The sequence below is a fragment of the Bufo bufo genome, chromosome 4 (assembly GCF_905171765.1).
Source record: "Bufo bufo chromosome 4, aBufBuf1.1, whole genome shotgun sequence".
NCBI lineage: Eukaryota > Metazoa > Chordata > Amphibia > Anura > Bufonidae > Bufo > Bufo bufo.
In genome coordinates this window covers 282,577,408-282,600,666 of record NC_053392.1, presented here as the reverse complement: position 1 = coordinate 282,600,666, position 23,259 = coordinate 282,577,408, and positions in this window count along the sequence as shown.

Sequence of the window (23,259 nt, the reverse complement as noted above, 5' to 3'; positions counted from 1 at the left end):
TCTGTTGGAATGAGTGCTATTCGTGGAATAAAAACGGTTTCACCCTCTCCTTTTCCTGTTAAGATAGTGGCTTCAATTACATTGGCCAGTAGCTTCTTAACACAAAGCCTTGTGCCATTGCAAAGTTTTGGTCGGTCAACATTGCGTAGTAAAATAATTGGCGATCCGACTTTAAGTAAAAGAAGATGTGATGGTAATCCAGCCGGATCAAGGGAGTTTAGGAATTATGTTTCGAAATTGATCACCTCATTGGCATCTACTATGGTATCAATGGACTTGTATTCAGTGACTACGCCTGGTAACATGGCAAGTATTTGATTGTTTATTCCATGGACATCTTCATTTTTAGCAGCAAGAATGGCCCTCTCTCACAACCAATTAAAATTTCTATAGTTTTGTATAACTGCTGGATAAACTGCATCTATTAGCTCTGCAACTGACGACACTAGATTACACAAATCGGAGGACAATTTTATCTTGCCAGAAGACTCAACTGGTAACCTACCTTCTCTGATTTTGAGTAGTTTATTAGAGAAAATTAGAGCACTTTCACCCCCCAGTTGTACTCTAATGTTTTGCATTAAAGTTATCTGTTGCACATGTCTCCACAGATATGAATGTTTTAAACATGGGTGGATCTCATCAGCTGGTGTTGACTTTGGGATGACGGGCAGAGTTTGACGAAAGTCTCCACAGAGGAGTACCAGAGCTCCTCCCATCAGGTTGTAATTTCTTCACAGATCTCCACTCTTCCTGAGTTCTGATTGTGGCCAGAATTAAATTAGTTAAAAATGTTTTCCCTGTTCCCCCAGAAGCATCCAGAAAAGGATGCCACCTTGTTCTTTCGCTACCTGATCCATGATAATTTGGTATGCTTTTTTTAATCTTTATTTAAAAGTGGCTTCTTCTCGGAAACATATGCACTCATGGTTTTGACATTGTAGTTCTTTTCCTGTATATAATCTGTGTAAAGCACGTCTTGTGGTTCTCGGACTGGTGCAGGCGACACATTTATCTTCAAGACTAATCAGAGCCTTGTTGAAAATGTCGGGACAAAGTTCATTTCTATCATGGGATTTTCCCTCCGGACTTTGACAAGTACAGTCAGGTCCATAAATATTGGGACATCGACACAATTCTAACATTTTTGGCTGTTTGGAACATTCTTAAAAAGAAGGAACGCACCGGTGAGCTCAGCAACACCAAAAGACCCGGAAGACCACGAAAAACAACTGTGGTGGATGACCGAAGAATTCTTTCCCTGGTGAAGAAAAGACCCTTCACAACAGTTGGACAGATCAAGAACACTCTACAGGAGATAGGTGTATGTGTGTCAAAGTCAAAAATCAAGAGAAGACTTCACCAGAGTGAATACAGAGGGTTCACCACAAGATGTAAACCATTGGTTAGCCTCAAAAACAGGAAGGCCAGATTAGAGTTTGCCAAACGACATCTAAAAAAGCCTTCACAGTTCTGGAACAACATCCTATGGACAGATGAGACCAAGATCAACTTGTACCAGAGTGATGGGAAGAGAAGATTATGGAGAAGGAAAGGAACTGCTCATGATCATACCACCTCATCAGTGAAGCATGGTGGTGATAGTGTCATTGGGTGGGCATGTATGGCTGCCAATGGAACTGGTTCTCTTGTATTTATTGATGATGTGACTGCTGACAAAAGCAGCAGAATGAATTCTGAAGTGTTTTGGGCAATATTATCTGCTCATATTCAGCCAACTGCTTCAGAACTCATTGGACGGCGCTTCACAGTGCAGATGGACAATGACCCAAAGCATACTGCAAAAGCAACCAAAGAGATTTTTAAGGGAAAGAAGTGGAATGTTATGCAATGGCCAAGTCAATCACCTGACCTGAATCCGATTGAGCATGCATTTCATTTGCTAAAGACAAAAGGGAAGGGAAAATGCCCCAAGAACAAGCAGAAACTGAAGACAGTTGCAGTTGAGGCCTGGCAGATCATCACCAGGGATGAAACCCAGCGTCTGGTGATGTCTATGCGTTCCAGACTTCAGGCTGTAATTGACTGCAAAGGATTTGCAACCAAGTATTAAAAAGTAAAAGTTTGATTTATGATTATTATTCTGTCCCATTACTTTTGGTCCCTTAACAAGTGGGAGGCACATATGCAAACTGTTATAATTCCTACACTGTTCACCTGATTTGGATGTAAATACCCTCAAATTAAAGCTGACAGTCTGCAGTTAAAGCACATCTTGTTTGTTTCATTTCAAATCCATTGTGGTGGTGTATAGAGCCAAAAATTTTAGAATTGTGTCGATGTCCCAATATTTATGGACCTGACTGTATGAATGTGGCAGCCCTCGCTTTTGCCATTCAGTCGTGTACATCCAGCATCTTGGCACTCCAAAGATGCGGGCCTTTGTTATAACGTCAATTAGTTTCAACTGCTTCTGATGAAATACTCTGGCAATCAAGTCATGGGGTTCATTGGGTAGTTGACCATTGGTAAGCCTCTCTTTGATTTCTGTCAAAGTTGGATTACAGGTGAAGGTGATAAATAAATCTGGTCTACCGTATGTCCTCACGTATGTCATAGCATCTTGCGTATATTCGTGCATATGTCTGGGACTGCCTGTAAATGTGACTAAGGCTCCGAGGTTTTCACCGTTTCCATCATTTGCCACAGCATCTCTCAAGTGAATATATTCTTCAACTCTTAGTTTACGTTGATTTAAACGAATGTATAGAAGACACTCACTCACAATTTTAGCATACATATCAACAATGAATTGATGAAACAATTGTCTGCAGTTTAATATGTGGTTCTGCTCTTTATCTCTAATCATTAGTCTGTATGCATAGAAATCCATGGCTGAAACTTTTTTGCTTGTTGTTTCACCTGTCCTTGGGTTGACTTGTCTCAGATTAAAATTATATCATCCTCACCATGGGGGAATATCATGGGTTACTGTAGACCATCATAAGATCGATGTGTTTCTGATATGCACTGCAATGATTTGCCTCGTTGTTGAATTACAATATCTTGCTGATTAAACTCATCGTTTAATATAACTACTGCAACTTCATCTACTAAAGGAGCATTATAGCGCCGCTCATGTTCACCTGCTGGTCTTCTGTCTGCTCTTATAACTACTTTATATTCATCCGTTGGCATATGTTCCAAAGCTGATTTAAACGTTGTAATAAGATTATTGTGCTCATGCAACATCCTTTGTAAGTTTAACACAATCTGACTTCTTGTTCCTGAGATGTAGGAACACCTCTGTTCAGTTTGTATATATTCATTTCCAACAAAATATAGTTGTAGAAATTTTGGTGGTTGATCTGGAAACGGAAGCCACGATCCTGCTTTATGGTAAATCTTCCCTTGCACCATGAATGTGGATGGAAATCCAGGATGTTCCACAAGTGATGTGGCGCTGAATGATGTCATTTGAAAACTTGTATTTTCTGATGTTACTAAGAAAATGCCTTGTTTTGGAAGATGTGTAATGTAAAAGTTCTTGTGGTGGTGTTTCAAGTTGGTTGAGTTTAACTTTCCCTTTTTTGCAGCAAATACCAGGAGACTCTGATTTAAATTTTGTAGCTTGACAGTAACAACAAAGCATTTCCATTTTTCCGATGGTAACACTTGCATGATGCGAGCAGTCTTTATGTGGATCATAGCGGAATCCTTCCAATTCTAAGGTAAAATGTAGTGCAGTCCGTGATCGTCTGGCTCTTTCTCTAAGTTCCTGTACTCGGGCATCACGCTGTGGCAGGCTCGGACTGGCCCACAGGGGTACAGGGGAAACCCCCAGTGGGCCCCTGAGCAAAGTGGGCCCCTAGTCTCCCACCCCCTGCACAAGTGGCACATAACACATTAGACTTACTGCACTACATACATACATACATACAGTACATGTACAGCACCTCAACCAGCCTATGTTCATATAAAAAACTTGTTATATTATTTATTATATTTGAATGTATCCGTACAGTGGGCCCCCAAAATGAATTTTACTGGTAGGCCCTAGATACCCCAGTCCGACAATGCGCTGTGGAACTGTCTCTGAAGCTCTAGATGTAGCAGCTGACTCTTTCATAGCCTGTAGTCAGGCAGCACGCTGCTGTACTGTCTCTGAAGCTCTAGCTCTAGCAGCTCGCTGGCGCAGTTTGTCAAGTCTTATATTCCTATGTTCATCAGTTTCTTGTGTATGTTGTTGTTTCATCTTTTTAGCTTTTAATTGCACTTGAGCAATTGCCTTACGTTTTCTTGAAGGCATTTTTGTAACAATAAAATCTGTAAAAGAGTCCAAAAAGATTTCTGTAAAAATATAAGCAAAGGACAAATCAGTGAGCAAATAAATGTATTGTTCTTGTAGAATATAGAACATAAAATGAATATAAGCATAAGTATCAGTAGTCATTTAAACGACCCCTTATCTGGAAACTTAAGCAAACACAGCTTAAACATACAAACCCCATGTAGATGTTTTCCATGGTCAGAATGGAACCGGTGTTCCTAGTCCTGCAAGTGTGAGTATTCATGCAAACGACCTTGGAAATAAGAATAGAAACTGTGATCCTAGTACTTACAGTGTCACTATTCATGTAAATCACCCTGTAAGCAATAGATCAAACAACAATATCCGATAATCCACACAAACTTAGGCTGATCATACAAACTCCATGTAGATGGCATCCAGGACCAGAATTGAGCCTGTGATCTTAGTGCTGCAAGGATGTTCTTCATAGATGTGCAGAGTCCACGTGAGTGATGTGGCTACAATGATTATTAACCGCAGCCAGCATGTAACTGGCCTTTCTCCAAATTGATAAAATATAATTTGCTGTGCAAAAGCACTTGGCGTAGTAATGAGAGGTGCTGGCTACTTGGGAGCATGAACAGCAGCAATAGGAATGATGGGGCGTAGGGTGTGTGTGTGGGGGGGGGTAAGGTGGAAACATGACTTACTTACAGTAGGTTTAGCCTTGGGTTGCGTACATCCTCTTTTCATTCAGTCTTGTCCGTACTCTCCTTGGTCTCTGCAAAACGGAATAAACACAGGTAACACATACAAACTGTATGAAGATGGGGTGCTAAGGAGGGCTGTAGCACATTTTTAGGGTAAGTTTATGATTTAGCTGCAGGAGAATAAAACAGCAATGTTGTGAAACCCACACAAACCTATGTATAGCATACAAACTGTATGGAGATGAGGTGTTAAGGAGGGCTGTCATCCATTTTGAGTATGAATTAAAGCAATGGTGCTGGTGAGAGGAGGGCTGGGGGGGGGTGGTATGATTTAATTGCAGGATAGTAAAACAGCAATTTTGTGAAACCCACACAAACCCATGTATAACATACAAACTATATGCAGAAAGGGGGCTATGGAGGGCTGTAGCCCATTTTGAGGTTGAACTAAAGCAATAGGGCTGGTGAGGTGAGGGGCAGGGGGTAGGACATAATTGAAGGAGAAGAAAGCAGAAATGCTGTGAAAGCCACACAAGCCTATGTATAACATACTAACTACATACCAACTCTTTGCAGACAGGGTGCTAAGGAGGGCTGTTGCCCACTAATCCAATAGGTCTGGGGAGGGGCAGGGGGGTATGACATAATTGAAGGAGAAGAAAGCACTGTCTGTCTGTTATTAATGCGTGACCAAACGACTGGACCGATCTTCACCAAATTTGGCACACAGGTTTCAGCTCTCTAGGACGTACCATTCCTGAGATATTCCCAAAAAATGACCTGCATTAGCAATAGAAGCCTGCAAGTCTTTCTCTTCATATCCCAACTGCCATACACATGGTTACATATACCTTATCAGCCAATAGAAGCTCGCAGGCTCTTAGTCTCCACATACACACAGTTTTACTCCAGGTTTCCATAACAACCCAGCTGCTGTAGGTCTGCTTTAGGCTAGGGCTACACGACGATATGTGTTGCATGACAATAAGTCGCACGACACATAGGGCACAACTACACTGCTACATGTGTCACACGACATTGATGTCGCACCAATGTCGAACAACAATTTTTATAATGATAGTCTATGGTGTTGCACTGCGACATGTGACATGCTGCAACTGCAACGCGACAGTCGCAGAAAAATCCATCTTGGATGCATTTTTTGCGACAGAAGGACCGGCTTCGTACAGGTATATTTCATCTATTTCATTTAATGTTTATGTGTGTCGTTAAAAGATATCGACAGTATCCCCCAGTTGTGCCCTATGTGTTGTGCGACTTATTGTCACGCAACACATGTCGTCATGTAGCCTTAGCCTAAAGCTGCCGAAAAAGTGAAGAAAAATGGTTGGGTAGTTATGGAGACCTGGAATAAAACTGTGTGTTTGTGGAGACTAAGGGCCTGCGAGCTTCTATTGGCTGATAAGGGCCATGTGACCATGTGTATGGCAGTTGGGATATGAAGAGAAAGACTTGCAGGCTTCTATTGGCTAATGCAGGTAATTTTTTGGGAATATCTCAGGAATGGTACGTCCTAGAGAGCTGGGTCTAAAACCTTCCTGGACACCTGATGTACCTGTGTGCCAAATTTGGTGAAGATCGGTCCAGTCGTTTGGTCGCGCATAAAGAACAGACAGACAGACGTTGGGACAGACAGAAACTCATTGTGTACCAGCATGTTACCTCCACAGTTTCTTTCTCAGATAGTAAGTGATATGTGTACCAAGTAAGTTTAGTAGAAATTGACCGATGAGTTTTTGAGTTACAGAGCAATATGTGTGTAGCAAAAACAGTTAGAGCATACAAACTCCATGCAGCTGCTGTGTAGGGGCGTATGACCCCCACAAGATTTCTTTCCAGGTAGGAAGGGATGTGTATACCAAGTTTCGTTGAAATCGATGGTTGCGTTTTTGAGTGATTGCGGAACATACGTACATACATACATACATACACACATATATACGTCCTTTTTTATATACAGTTGCAAGAAAAAGTATGTGAACCCTTTGGAATGATATGGATTTCTGCACAAATTGGTCATAAAATGTGATCTGATCTTCATCTAAGTCACAACAATAGACAATCACAGTCTGCTTAAACTAATAACACACAAAGAATTAAATGTTACCATGTTTTTATTGAACACACCATGTAAATATTCACAGTGCAGGTGGAAAAAGTATGTGAACCCCTAGACTAATGACATCTCCAAGAGCTAATTGGAGTGAGGTGTCAGACAACTGGAGTCCAATCAATGAGATGATATTGGAGGTGTTGGTTACAGCTGCCCTGCCCTATAAGAAACACACACCAATTCTGGGTTTGCTTTTCACAAGAAGCATTGCCTGATGTGAATGATGCCTCGCACAAAAGAGCTCTCAGAAGACCTACGATTAAGAATTATTGACTTGCATAAAGCTGGAAAGGGTTATAAAAGTATCTCCAAAAGCCTTGCTGTTCATCAGTCCACGGCAAGACAAATTGTCTATAAATGGAGAAAATTCAGCACTGCTGCTACTCTCCCTATGAGTGGCCGTCCTGTAAAGATGACTGCAAGAGCACAGCGCAGACTGCTCAATGAGGTGAAGAAGAATCCTAGAGTGTCAGCTAAAGACTTACAAAAGTCTCTGGCATATGCTAACATCCCTGTTAGCAAATCTACGATACGTAAAACACTAAACAAGAATGGATTTAATGAGAGGATACCACAGAGGAAGCCACTGCTGTCCAAAAAAAACATTGCTGCATGTTTACAGTTTGCACAAGAGCACCTGAATGTTCCACAGCAGTACTGGCAAAATATTCTGTGGACAGATGAAACCAAGGTTGAGTTGTTTGGAAGAAACACACAACACTATGTGTGGAGAAAAAGAGGCACAGCACACCAACACCGAAACCTTATCCCAACTGTGAAGTATGGTGATGGGGGCATCATGTTTGGGGCTGCTTTGCTGCATCAGAATCTGGATGGATTGCTATCATCGAAGGAAAAATGAATTCCCAAGTTTATCAAGACATTTTGCAGGAGAACTTAAGGCCATCTGTCCACCAGCTGAAGCTCAACAGAAGATGGGTGTTGCAACAGGACAACGACCCAAAGCATAGAAGTAAATCAACAACAGAATGTCTTAAACAGAAGAAAATACGCCTTCTGGAGTGGCCCAGTCAGAGTCCTGACCTCAACCCGATTGAGACGCTGTGGCATGACCTCAAGAAAACGATTCACACCAGATCTGCAACTACAGGAAACATTTCGTTGAAGTTATTGCTGCCAAAGGAGGTTCAACTAGTTATTAAATCCAAGGGTTCACATACTTTTTCCACCTGCACTTTGAATGTTTACATGGTGTGTTCAATAAAAACATGGTAACATTTAATTATTTGTGTGTTATTAGTTTAAGCAGACTGTGATTGTCTATTGTTGTGACTTAGATGAAGATCAGATCACATTTTATGACCAATTTGTGCAGAAATCCATATCATTCCAAAGGGTTCACATACTTTTTCTTGCAACTGTATATAAAAAATAAGATAAGATAGATAGATGTCTAGTGCGCCATTAGAGCAGCACCCCATCACTCTCCTTCATGGTCAAATAGCCCTTACTTTCAAAGTTTTCCCAATTTTTCGGCTGACTGACTGACCTTCATTTCTTAAAGTAATGATGGCCACTCGTTTTTCTTTACTTAGCTGCTTTTTTCTTGCCATAATACAAATTCTAACAGTCTATTCAGTAGGACTATCAGCTGTGTATCCATCTGACTTCTCCTCAACGCAACTGATGGTCCCAACCCCATTTATAAGGCAAGAAATCCCACTTATTAAACCTGACAGGGCACACCTGTGAAGTGAAAACCATTTCAGGGGACTACCTCTTGAAGCTCATCAAGAGAATGCCAAGAGTGTGCAAAGCAGTAATGAAAGCAAAAGGTGGCTACTTTAAAGAATCTAGAATATGACATATTTTCAGTTGTTTCACACTTATTTGTTATGTATATAATTCCACATGTGTTAATTCATAGTTTTGATGCCTTCAGTGTGAATCTACAATTTTCATAGTCATGAAAATAAAGAAAACTCTTTGAATGAGAAGGTGTGTCCAAACTTTTGGTCTGTACTGTATGTACAGACCAAAAGTTTGGACACACCTTCTCATTCAAAGAGTTTTCTTTATTTTCATGACTATGAAAATTGTAGATTCACACTGAAGGCATCAAAACTATGAATTAACACATGTGGAATTATATACATAACAAACAAGTGTGAAACAACTGAAAATATGTCATATTCTAGGTTCTTCAAAGTAGCCACCTTTTGCTTTGATTACTGCTTTGCACACTCTTGGCATTCTCTTGATGAGCTTCAAGAGGTAGTCCCCTGAAATGGTTTTCACTTCACAGGTGTGCCCTGTCAGGTTTAATAAGTGGGATTTCTTGCCTTATAAATGGGGTTGGGACCATCAGTGGCGTTGAGGAGAAGTCAGGTGGATACACAGCTGATAGTCCTACTGAATAGACTGTTAGAATTTGTATTATGGCAAGAAAAAAGCAGCTAAGTAAAGAAAAACGAGTGGCCATCATTACTTTAAGAAATGAAGGTCAGTCAGTCAGCCAAAAAATTGGGAAAACTTTGAAAGTAAGGGCTATTTGACCATGAAGGAGAGTGATGGGGTGCTGCACCAGATGACCTGGCCTCCACAGTCACCGGACCTGAACCCAATGGAGATGGTTTGGGGTGAGCTGGACAGCAGAGTGAAGGCAAAAGGGCCAACAAGTGCTAAGCATCGCTGGGAACTCCTTCAAGACTGTTCGAAGACCATTTCAGGGGACTACCTCTTGAAGCTCATCAAGAGAATGCCAAGAGTGTGCAAAGCAGTAATCAAAGCAAAAGGTGGCTACTTTGAAGAACCTAGAATATGACATATTTTCAGTTGTTTCACACTTGTTTGTTATGTATATAATTCCACATGTGTTAATTCATAGTTTTGATGCCTTCATAGTCATGAAAATAAAGAAAACTCTTTGAATGAGAAGGTGTGTCCAAACTTTTGGTCTGTAAATGTCACGGAACCATGAACCAGACGTACAACAAGAGATAAGTGAAAATAGAAGGCTTTATTGAAAATAAAGCTGTAAAGCAAAAGTCCAAACGGATGGTGAAACCGAGCAGAGTCTTTGCGAAGCCAGAGGTCAGGAACCAGAAGGGTAGTCAGACGAAGCCAGGATCAGGAACCAGCAGGGTAGTCAGACGAAGCCAGGATCAGGAACCAGCAGGGTAGTCAGACGAAGCCAGGATCAGGAACCAGCAGGGTAGTCAGACGAAGCCAGGATCAGGAACCAGAAGCAGCAGCAGTCTTAGAAGCATGTGAACACAAGAGGACCAAGCAAGGAACTGAAGCCACAGACCTCCTATATATATGAGCTAGGCATCCAGCTCCTCCCAGGGGAAGGAGGAGCCGCAGGGTGAAAGGCTACAAGAAACCCAGAAACCAAGATGGCCGCCAGCACATGTCAAACGAAGGAGAGCAGCAAGCAGGTAAGACCATGACAGTACCTCCCCCTCAAGGGCCCCTCCTCCGCGGAGCACAAAACGGTTTCTGAGGTAAACATTGCTGCATGTTTACAGTTTGCACAAGAGCACCTGAATGTTCCACAGCAGTACTGGCAAAATATTCTGTGGACAGATGAAACCAAGGTTGAGTTGTTTGGAAGAAACACACAACACTATGTGTGGAGAAAAAGAGGCACAGCACACCAACACCGAAACCTTATCCCAACTGTGAAGTATGGTGATGGGGGCATCATGTTTGGGGCTGCTTTGCTGCATCAGAATCTGGATGGATTGCTATCATCGAAGGAAAAATGAATTCCCAAGTTTATCAAGATATTTTGCAGGAGAACTTAAGGCCATCTGTCCACCAGCTGAAGCTCAACAGAAGATGGGTGTTGCAACAGGACAACGACCCAAAGCATAGAAGTAAATCAACAACAGAATGTCTTAAACAGAAGAAAATACGCCTTCTGGAGTGGCCCAGTCAGAGTCCTGACCTCAACCCGATTGAGACGCTGTGGCATGACCTCAAGAAAACGATTCACACCAGATCTGCAACTACAGGAAACATTTCGTTGAAGTTATTGCTGCCAAAGGAGGTTCAACTAGTTATTAAATCCAAGGGTTCACATACTTTTTCCACCTGCACTTTGAATGTTTACATGGTGTGTTCAATAAAAACATGGTAACATTTAATTATTTGTGTGTTATTAGTTTAAGCAAACTGTGATTGTCTATTGTTGTGACTTAGATGAAGATCAGATCACATTTTATGACCAATTTGTGCAGAAATCCATATCATTCCAAAGGGTTCACATACTTTTTCTTGCAACTGTATATAAAAAATAAGATAAGATAGATAGATGTCTAGTGCGCCATTAGAGCAGCACCCCATCACTCTCCTTCATGGTCAAATAGCCCTTACTTTCAAAGTTTTCCCAATTTTTCGGCTGACTGACTGACCTTCATTTCTTAAAGTAATGATGGCCACTCGTTTTTCTTTACTTAGCTGCTTTTTTCTTGCCATAATACAAATTCTAACAGTCTATTCAGTAGGACTATCAGCTGTGTATCCACCTGACTTCTCCTCAACGCAACTGATGGTCCCAACCCCATTTATAAGGCAAGAAATCCCACTTATTAAACCTGACAGGGCACACCTGTGAAGTGAAAACCATTTCAGGGGACTACCTCTTGAAGCTCATCAAGAGAATGCCAAGAGTGTGCAAAGCAGTAATGAAAGCAAAAGGTGGCTACTTTAAAGAATCTAGAATATGACATATTTTCAGTTGTTTCACACTTGTTTGTTATGTATATAATTCCACATGTGTTAATTCATAGTTTTGATGCCTTCAGTGTGAATCTACAATTTTCATAGTCATGAAAATAAAGAAAACTCTTTGAATGAGAAGGTGTGTCCAAACTTTTGGACACACCTTCTCATTCAAAGAGTTTTCTTTATTTTCATGACTATGAAAATTGTAGATTCACACTGAAGGCATCAAAACTATGAATTAACACATGTGGAATTATATACATAACAAACAAGTGTGAAACAACTGAAAATATGTCATATTCTAGGTTCTTCAAAGTAGCCACCTTTTGCTTTGATTACTGCTTTGCACACTCTTGGCATTCTCTTGATGAGCTTCAAGAGGTAGTCCCCTGAAATGGTTTTCACTTCACAGGTGTGCCCTGTCAGGTTTAATAAGTGGGATTTCTTGCCTTATAAATGGGGTTGGGACCATCAGTGGCGTTGAGGAGAAGTCAGGTGGATACACAGCTGATAGTCCTACTGAATAGACTGTTAGAATTTGTATTATGGCAAGAAAAAAGCAGCTAAGTAAAGAAAAACGAGTGGCCATCATTACTTTAAGAAATGAAGGTCAGTCAGTCAGCCAAAAAATTGGGAAAACTTTGAAAGTAAGGGCTATTTGACCATGAAGGAGAGTGATGGGGTGCTGCACCAGATGACCTGGCCTCCACAGTCACCGGACCTGAACCCAATGGAGATGGTTTGGGGTGAGCTGGACAGCAGAGTGAAGGCAAAAGGGCCAACAAGTGCTAAGCATCGCTGGGAACTCCTTCAAGACTGTTGGAAGACCATTTCAGGGGACTACCTCTTGAAGCTCATCAAGAGAATGCCAAGAGTGTGCAAAGCAGTAATCAAAGCAAAAGGTGGCTACTTTGAAGAACCTAGAATATGACATATTTTCAGTTGTTTCACACTTGTTTGTTATGTATATAATTCCACATGTGTTAATTCATAGTTTTGATGCCTTCATAGTCATGAAAATAAAGAAAACTCTTTGAATGAGAAGGTGTGTCCAAACTTTTGGTCTGTAAATGTCACGGAACCATGAACCAGACGTACAACAAGAGATAAGTGAAAATAGAAGGCTTTATTGAAAATAAAGCTGTAAAGCAAAAGTCCAAACGGATGGTGAAACCGAGCAGAGTCTTTGCGAAGCCAGAGGTCAGGAACCAGAAGGGTAGTCAGACGAAGCCAGGATCAGGAACCAGCAGGGTAGTCAGACGAAGCCAGGATCAGGAACCAGCAGGGTAGTCAGACGAAGCCAGGATCAGGAACCAGCAGGGTAGTCAGACGAAGCCAGGATCAGGAACCAGAAGCAGCAGCAGTCTTAGAAGCATGTGAACACAAGAGGACCAAGCAAGGAACTGAAGCCACAGACCTCCTATATATATGAGCTAGGCTTCCAGCTCCTCCCAGGGGAAGGAGGAGCCGCAGGGTGAAAGGCTACAAGAAACCCAGAAACCAAGATGGCCGCCAGCACATGTCAAACGAAGGAGAGCAGCAAGCAGGTAAGACCATGACAGTACCTCCCCCTCAAGGGCCCCTCCTCCGCGGAGCACAAAACGGTTTCTGAGGTAAACATTGCTGCATGTTTACAGTTTGCACAAGAGCACCTGAATGTTCCACAGCAGTACTGGCAAAATATTCTGTGGACAGATGAAACCAAGGTTGAGTTGTTTGGAAGAAACACACAACACTATGTGTGGAGAAAAAGAGGCACAGCACACCAACACCGAAACCTTATCCCAACTGTGAAGTATGGTGATGGGGGCATCATGTTTGGGGCTGCTTTGCTGCATCAGAATCTGGATGGATTGCTATCATCGAAGGAAAAATGAATTCCCAAGTTTATCAAGACATTTTGCAGGAGAACTTAAGGCCATCTGTCCACCAGCTGAAGCTCAACAGAAGATGGGTGTTGCAACAGGACAACGACCCAAAGCATAGAAGTAAATCAACAACAGAATGTCTTAAACAGAAGAAAATACGCCTTCTGGAGTGGCCCAGTCAGAGTCCTGACCTCAACCCGATTGAGACGCTGTGGCATGACCTCAAGAAAACGATTCACACCAGATCTGCAACTACAGGAAACATTTCGTTGAAGTTATTGCTGCCAAAGGAGGTTCAACTAGTTATTAAATCCAAGGGTTCACATACTTTTTCCACCTGCACTTTGAATGTTTACATGGTGTGTTCAATAAAAACATGGTAACATTTAATTATTTGTGTGTTATTAGTTTAAGCAGACTGTGATTGTCTATTGTTGTGACTTAGATGAAGATCAGATCACATTTTATGACCAATTTGTGCAGAAATCCATATCATTCCAAAGGGTTCACATACTTTTTCTTGCAACTGTATATAAAAAATAAGATAAGATAGATAGATGTCTAGTGCGCCATTAGAGCAGCACCCCATCACTCTCCTTCATGGTCAAATAGCCCTTACTTTCAAAGTTTTCCCAATTTTTCGGCTGACTGACTGACCTTCATTTCTTAAAGTAATGATGGCCACTCGTTTTTCTTTACTTAGCTGCTTTTTTCTTGCCATAATACAAATTCTAACAGTCTATTCAGTAGGACTATCAGCTGTGTATCCATCTGACTTCTCCTCAACGCAACTGATGGTCCCAACCCCATTTATAAGGCAAGAAATCCCACTTATTAAACCTGACAGGGCACACCTGTGAAGTGAAAACCATTTCAGGGGACTACCTCTTGAAGCTCATCAAGAGAATGCCAAGAGTGTGCAAAGCAGTAATGAAAGCAAAAGGTGGCTACTTTAAAGAATCTAGAATATGACATAATTTCAGTTGTTTCACACTTATTTGTTATGTATATAATTCCACATGTGTTAATTCATAGTTTTGATGCCTTCAGTGTGAATCTACAATTTTCATAGTCATGAAAATAAAGAAAACTCTTTGAATGAGAAGGTGTGTCCAAACTTTTGGTCTGTACTGTATATACAGTACAGACCAAAAGTTTGGACACACCTTCTCATTCAAAGAGTTTTCTTTATTTTCATGACTATGAAAATTGTAGATTCACACTGAAGGCATCAAAACTATGAATTAACACATGTGGAATTATATACATAACAAACAAGTGTGAAACAACTGAAAATATGTCATATTCTAGGTTCTTCAAAGTAGCCACCTTTTGCTTTGATTACTGCTTTGCACACTCTTGGCATTCTCTTGATGAGCTTCAAGAGGTAGTCCCCTGAAATGGTTTTCACTTCACAGGTGTGCCCTGTCAGGTTTAATAAGTGGGATTTCTTGCCTTATAAATGGGGTTGGGACCATCAGTGGCGTTGAGGAGAAGTCAGGTGGATACACAGCTGATAGTCCTACTGAATAGACTGTTAGAATTTGTATTATGGCAAGAAAAAAGCAGCTAAGTAAAGAAAAACGAGTGGCCATCATTACTTTAAGAAATGAAGGTCAGTCAGTCAGCCAAAAAATTGGGAAAACTTTGAAAGTAAGGGCTATTTGACCATGAAGGAGAGTGATGGGGTGCTGCACCAGATGACCTGGCCTCCACAGTCACCGGACCTGAACCCAATGGAGATGGTTTGGGGTGAGCTGGACAGCAGAGTGAAGGCAAAAGGGCCAACAAGTGCTAAGCATCGCTGGAAACTCCTTCAAGACTGTTGGAAGACCATTTCAGGGGACTACCTCTTGAAGCTCATCAAGAGAATGCCAAGAGTGTGCAAAGCAGTTATAAAAGCAAAAGGTGGCTACTTTGAAGAACCTAGAATATGACATATTTTCAGTTGTTTCACACTTGTTTGTTATGTATATAATTCCACATGTGTTAATTCATAGTTTTGATGCCTTCATAGTCATGAAAATAAAGAAAACTCTTTGAATGAGAAGGTGTGTCCAAACTTTTGGTCTGTAAATGTCACGGAACCATGAACCAGACGTACAACAAGAGATAAGTGAAAATAGAAGGCTTTATTGAAAATAAAGCTGTAAAGCAAAAGTCCAAACGGATGGTGAAACCGAGCAGAGTCTTTGCGAAGCCAGAGGTCAGGAACCAGAAGGGTAGTCAGACGAAGCCAGGATCAGGAACCAGCAGGGTAGTCAGACGAAGCCAGGATCAGGAACCAGCAGGGTAGTCAGACGAAGCCAGGATCAGGAACCAGCAGGGTAGTCAGACGAAGCCAGGATCAGGAACCAGAAGCAGCAGCAGCAGTCTTAGAAGCATGTGAACACAAGAGGACCAAGCAAGGAACTGAAGCCACAGACCTCCTATATATATGAGCTAGGCATCCAGCTCCTCCCAGGGGAAGGAGGAGCCGCAGGGTGAAAGGCTACAAGAAACCCAGAAACCAAGATGGCCGCCAGCACATGTCAAACGAAGGAGAGCAGCAAGCAGGTAAGACCATGACAGTACCTCCCCCTCAAGGGCCCCTCCTCCGCGGAGCACAAAACGGTTTCTGAGGGAAGCGTGCGTGGAAGGCTCGGAGCAAGGCAGGAGCATGGACATCTGCGGAGCGAACCCAGGAACGCTCCTCTGGACCATAACCACGCCAATGGACCAAAAACTGCAACCGACCGCGGACCAGGCGTGAGTCCAGGATATTGCTCACCTCATATTCCTCACGATTGCCCACTTGGACCGGACGAGGCCGAGGAACCGAGGAAGTGAAACGATTACACACCAGAGGCTTCAACAGGGAGACATGAAACACGTTGGAGATCCGCATGCCAGGAGGAAGCGCAAGGGCATAGGCTACCGGGTTTACCCTGCGAAGCACTCGGAAGGGACCAACAAAGCGAGGCGCCAGCTTGGGAGTGGGCACTCGAAGGTTGAGGTTGCGGGTGGACAACCATACACGGTCTCCGACCTGGTAGGAAGGAGCAGGCGCTCGTCTGCGATCAGCCTGGAGTCTCTGGCGCTGCGCAGAGACCTCAAGGGACTTCTGGATCTGTACCCAAGAAGCACGTAGGACGGAAAGGTGATCCTCCACAGCCGGAATATCCTGGGGAGAGAATACCTCCGGTAACACGGCAGGTTGGAACCCATAATTGGCCATGAAGGGAGACGTCCCAGAGGAAGAGTTCACCGCCGTGTTCCTGGCAAACTCAGCCCAAGGCAGGAGGTCAACCCAATTGTCTTGGTGATCGGAGACATAGCAACGAAGGAATTGCTCCAAGGCCTGATTGGATCGTTCTGCGGCCCCATTGGACTGAGGGTGGTAGGCCGAGGAGAAGGAGAGATGAATCCCCAACTGGGAGCAAAAGGCGCGCCAGAACCTGGACACAAACTGACTCCCCCGATCCGACACAATCTCCTTAGGCAAACCGTGCAACCGGAAGACCTCCCTGGCAAAAATCGTGGCCAACTCTTGTGCAGAGGGTAACTTCTTGAGAGGAACACAGTGGCACATTTTGGAAAACCAATCCACAATCATGAGAATGACCGTATGGCCTCGGGATGCAGGGAGGTCCACAATGAAATCCATCCCCAGGTGTGACCATGGGCGCTCCCCGGTGGCTATGGGTTGCAGAAGGCCCAACGGAAGGTGCCGAGGGGACTTACTCTGGGCACAAACGGAGCATGCCGCTACATATGCGGCGATGTCGGAACGTAGGGAAGGCCACCAGAACAGACGTGAAACAGCCCAGGACAGCTGATTCTTTCCAGGATGCCCCGCGGTCTTGGAGTTATGGTAGGTTCGCAACAACCGAGTGCGCAACTCCTCAGGCACAAAACATCTGCCGTTGGGTCTCCCAGAGGGAGCACCAGATTGAGCCGCCAAAATCTGCTCACCCAGGGGAGAGGTCAGGCTGGTGCGAATGGCGGCCAGGATCTGATTCGGAGGTATGACCGAAGTCGGAATCGACTCCTCCCTGGACAGCTCGGAGTACTGCCGTGATAAGGCATCCGCCCTGATGTTCTTGGAACCGGGTAGGTAGGAGACCACGTAATTAAAACGTGACAAGAACAGAGCCCATCTGGCCTGACGTGGTGTCAATCTCTTGGCCTCAGAAAGGTAGGTCAGATTCTTGTGGTCCGTCAGGATGAGAACCGGAACCACCGAACCCTCGAGCAAGTGCCTCCATTCTTTAAGGGCCTGCACGATGGCCAATAACTCCCTGTCACCAATCTGATAGTTGCACTCCGCGGAAGACAGTTTCCGGGAGTAAAACCCACAAGGAAGCAGAGGACCCTCTGGTGTTCTACGCTGAGACAGAAGGGCGCCTACTCCCATCTCAGACGCGTCCACCTCGAGGACAAAGGGCAACCCAGGGTTGGGATGCGACAGAATCGGAGCCGACACAAAGGCGGACTTTAGGGCCTCAAAAGCTCGGATGGCCTCGAGCGGCCAGACCTGGGAATTACTGCCCTTCCTGGTCAGATCCGTGAGAGGCTTGGCCAGCATGGAAAAGTCCCTGATGAACTTCCGATAATAATTGGCGAAGCCCAAAAAGCGCTGCAGGGAACGAAGACCACTGGGCTGGGGCCACTGTAAGACAGCCGAAACCTTCTCAGGATCCATGGAGAACCCCTCAGCGGAAATGATGTAACCTAAGAAGGTTACCTGGGATCGGTGAAATTCGCATTTCTCAAGCTTACCGAACAGCTTGTTCTCTCGTAACCGTTGCAACACTCGTCTGACATCCAGAATGTGGGCCTCCATGGATTCAGAATATACCAAGATGTCATCCAAATAGACTACCACACACTGCTGCAACAGGTCACGGAAAACATCGTTGATGAATTCCTGAAAGACTGCGGGCGCATTGCACAACCCAAAGGGCATAACCAAGGATTCGTAATGACCGGTCCTGGTGTTAAACGCGGTCTTCCACTCATCGCCCGCCTTGATCCTTACCAGGTTATATGCCGCCCTCAGGTCGAGTTTGGTAAAGACCGTGGCCCCTTTAAGGTGATCGAACAGCTCGGAAATCAAGGGTATCGGGTAAGCGTTCTTGATCGTGATGCGATTGAGACCCCTGTAATCGATGCAAGGCCTCAACTCACCGCCCTTCTTTTTCACAAAGAAAAATCCAGCCCCTGCCGGGGACGAAGATTTGCGAATGTGTCCGCGTGAAAGCGCCTCCCTCACGTACTCCTCCATGGCCTCATTCTCCGCTACCGACAGTGGATAGACTTTGCCACGAGGAGGAACGGCACCAGATTGTAACTCTATGGCACAATCGTATGGGCGGTGCGGAGGTAGGGCAACCGCGCGCACCTTATCGAATACCTCCCGGTACTCCTCGTATTCAGGAGGCAACAGAGAGTCCGAGGAAGTACACAGCAACTTGACAGACCCATGGATGCAACTAGCCCCACACTGCGGTGACCACGAGAGGATCTCGACCGATCTCCAATCGAAAGTCGGATTATGCTTCTGGAGCCAGGGGTACCCCAAGACCACCGAGTAGTGTGGAGACGAAATAACCTGGAGGCAGACCGACTCTCTGTGAACGGCACCAATGGCTATCCCCACTGGAAGGGTCTCATGAGTCACGTGTGGCGGCAGAAGGGGTCTGCCGTCTATCGCCTCAAGAGCCAGTGGGGAACCTCGAGCCTGCAGAGGAATGGAATTGGCGGCAGCGAACACACTATCAATGAACAAACCACCAGCACCAGAGTCCACCAACGCCTGGGTCGTCACCGAGCCCCCGACCCAGGAGAGGACAACAGTGATCAGTGGTTTGTCAACACGGGAAACCGGGGACGAGGAGACTCCACCCAAGATCTGCCCCCGACAGGATCTCAGGGTACGAGCGTTTCCCGGACGGTTCGGACATGCCAACCGAAAATGCCCACCGAGACCACAGTACATGCATCGGCCCTCGCGTCTCCGGAGTGCCCTCTCCCCCTCGGACAGGCGAGCAAACCCCAGCTGCATGGGTTCACCCCCAGACAAGTCATCCCCAGGAGGCGTGGGAGGAGAGGGAGGCACGGGTGGGACAGCAAACGTAGGCACCAATCTGTTAGAAGACCTCCGCAGGTTCTCCTTAAAGGAAGGTCTCTCCCTGAGTCTGGTGTCAATCAAAATCAGGAAAGAAATAAGAGACTCGAGCTCAACTGGTAGGTCCTTAGCTGCAACCTCATCCTTCAAGGCATCCGAGAGACCATGAGAGAAAGCAGCGACCAGAGCCTCATTATTCCAGCCCACCTCTGCTGCCAGGGTACGAAACTCAATGGCGTATTCAGCTACGGATCGTGAACCCTGTCTGATGGACATAAGGAGCTTCGCAGCAGAGGCAGCACGAGCCGGCACATCGAATACCTTCCGAAGAGAAGCAACAAAACCGGAAAACTCGGCAACCACCGGATTGTTGTTCTCCCATAAAGGGCTGGCCCAGGCCAAGGCCTTGTCCGAGAGCAGCGAGATCAAGAAGCCCACCCTTGATCTCTCAGTAGGAAAGGCATGTGGCAGCAACTCGAAATAAATGCCCACCTGGTTAAGGAAACCTCGGCACTGAGTTGGCTCTCCCCCAAAGCGCTGTGGAAGAGGGGCAGAACCGGTCATACCCCGAAACACCGCAGGCGCAACAACAGGTGTCGGGGTAGACTCTGGCGCAACAACCGGAGCGGCAGTAGGAGCGAGCCCAGGAGCGACAACCGACCCATCGGCAACGGGAGCGAAATGAGCCGTGCGTTCAAGCAGGTTTTGCAACGCCACAGCGAACCGACCCAACAGGTGATCCTGCTGATCAAGTCTGGCAACCAGCGTGGGTAGCGAGGATGGCCCTGTACCGTCAGAATTCATGGCTTGGTCCTAATGTCACGGAACCATGAACCAGACGTACAACAAGAGATAAGTGAAAATAGAAGGCTTTATTGAAAATAAAGCTGTAAAGCAAAAGTCCAAACGGATGGTGAAACCGAGCAGAGTCTTTGCGAAGCCAGAGGTCAGGAACCAGAAGGGTAGTCAGACGAAGCCAGGATCAGGAACCAGCAGGGTAGTCAGACGAAGCCAGGATCAGGAACCAGCAGGGTAGTCAGACGAAGCCAGGATCAGGAACCAGCAGGGTAGTCAGACGAAGCCAGGATCAGGAACCAGAAGCAGCAGCAGTCTTAGAAGCATGTGAACACAAGAGGACCAAGCAAGGAACTGAAGCCACAGACCTCCTATATATATGAGCTAGGCATCCAGCTCCTCCCAGGGGAAGGAGGAGCCGCAGGGTGAAAGGCTACAAGAAACCCAGAAACCAAGATGGCCGCCAGCACATGTCAAACGAAGGAGAGCAGCAAGCAGGTAAGACCATGACAGTACTGTATATATACTAATCTGGAAAAAAACACCCCAATAGGTCCGTAGAGGACTGGAGTTAGGTCATCTTGTCTGATGAGTCCAATTTTCAGCTTGCCCAGCACCAGATTGTGTATTGGTTAGACGGAGACCTGGAGAGGCCTACAGGGCATGGTATTTCACAAACACTGTGAAATATGGTACAGGGTCTGTGATGATGTGGGGGGTTTTCAGCAAGGCTGGGATCTGTGATGATGTGGGGGGTTTTCACCAAGGCCTGAATCGGGCAGATTTGTCTTTGTGACACATGAATCAAGGCACTTACAAATTTATCCTGGAAGAAAACTTGCTTCCTTCTGCTCTGACAATGTTCCTCAACTGTTGATTGTTTTTTTTTCAGCAGGACAATGCCCCGTGTCACACAGACAGGTCAATCAAGGTGTGGCTGAAGGACCACTAGATCAAGACCCTGACATGGCCAGCCCAATCTCCACACTGTAAACCTCTGGAATGTCATCAAGAGGAAGATGGATGTCACAAGCCATCAAACAAAGCTGACCTGCTTGAATTTCTACGCCAGGAGTGGCATAAAGTTACTCAGCCATAATGTGAAAGACTGGTGGAAAGTATAATGACCCAGAGTTCCATTACTACTCTTTGCCACTTTGCTACTCTCTCCCATATGCTAACTTATGTCACCAGAAATTATTTTGTGTCACCCCTGAATAATGTGCATATTTATTCCTATGAAACTGTTGTGTTAACATGTAATGTGCCTGGTTCACCAGCAGATGGTGGCGTCTAAGGCAGAGATAGTTTCCCTGGAGAGGAACCTTTCAGTTCAATTCCAGCCCTCTCTAGAGAGGGAGGACTTTAGTGTTAATGAGTCAGTCTAGCTTACCCTTCTAAGGGGAAGTTTGTGTGTCGGCCAGCAGAGCACCGCCTGCTCTGCTGGGCCTGCCTGCAAGTTCTACATGTTTTTTTGTACCCTCCTGGGCTTGAATTGCCTTAACCCCAAGCTAAGAGAGCTTGATGCCAGGAAGAAGTTCCTAAGACTAAAGATAAAGTAAGAGACAGACTACAGCTAAGCTAAGTTCCAGCAGAAGAGGAAAGTTCCTGTTTAACCCAGCTAACATTACAGAGCTGAGAAAGCTACAGCATAGCAGAGCTGGGATTGATGCAGAAGTGTTTGCCTGCTAAAGTTAAGCCAATACCTGCTGATGACCAAGATAAAGTCTGGAAACTGTTTGGATTACCGTTTATGCCAAGTAAAGCTGTGTTCAACATTACTACAAGTCTGGACTCCATTTATTCCTCTTATTCATCATCCAAGTTCAACAAACCCCTTTTTGCACTGCTTTCGACCACCACATCTGGGATCCAAGGATATCCAGGTAGGAGCACCGTGACACGTGTATACAACACCTTCAGAGAGACTGTAGGCCACTCTTCAACATGTCCTCGTTGCTTAACGGCAACTGGCATCATGATTACTTGCTCAATAAGAGGGACATATTTCGTAGAAACCTTCTAAGGGGCAAGGGATACCCCATATGCCCCCCCGTGGGCTCGTTGCAAAAGCATGCCAAGACGTATGAAAGCTGTGATTAAAAATCAGGGTTATTCCACAAAATATTGATTTCTGGACTCCACCTAAGTTGAAATATTAGCACTGTGTTGTTGAAAAATGAATATGAACTCGCGGCCGTGGCTTCAGAGAAGACGCAGGTGACTGAGAGGCTTGTGCTGGAACTAGAAGCGCAGCGTATGATTACAGTTGTATGTAAAGCCGCGTCTAGCAGTAGTTACAGCACAGAGGCCGTTGTACGTAGGATACAGTGTATACAGGACTACTATATACTGTCCAGGAGTTCGGCCATCGATTGGCTGGTCTTCCCTGCAAACCGCCATCATTTCTTCCTCAACCGGAGGAGAATAAGCGCTTCAAGAAAGGAATCGGTGGATCTGTGTTTCGTTACAAAGAAAAGCTGGATACCTGTCTTTCTCCATTGAGATCTATTTTCCTGGTGAAAACCAACCGTGCGTATTACAAGCAAACAGCGCAGAAGGTATTTGTTTCCAGGCGATCTCCAAGACAGCACAGCTACATGTAATCACAGAGGATCCCGAAAGTTTTTTATTATTTCCGCAATTACAGCATACCGCAATCTACAAAAGACCTTCCTGCAGTAAATCAAACACCGCAT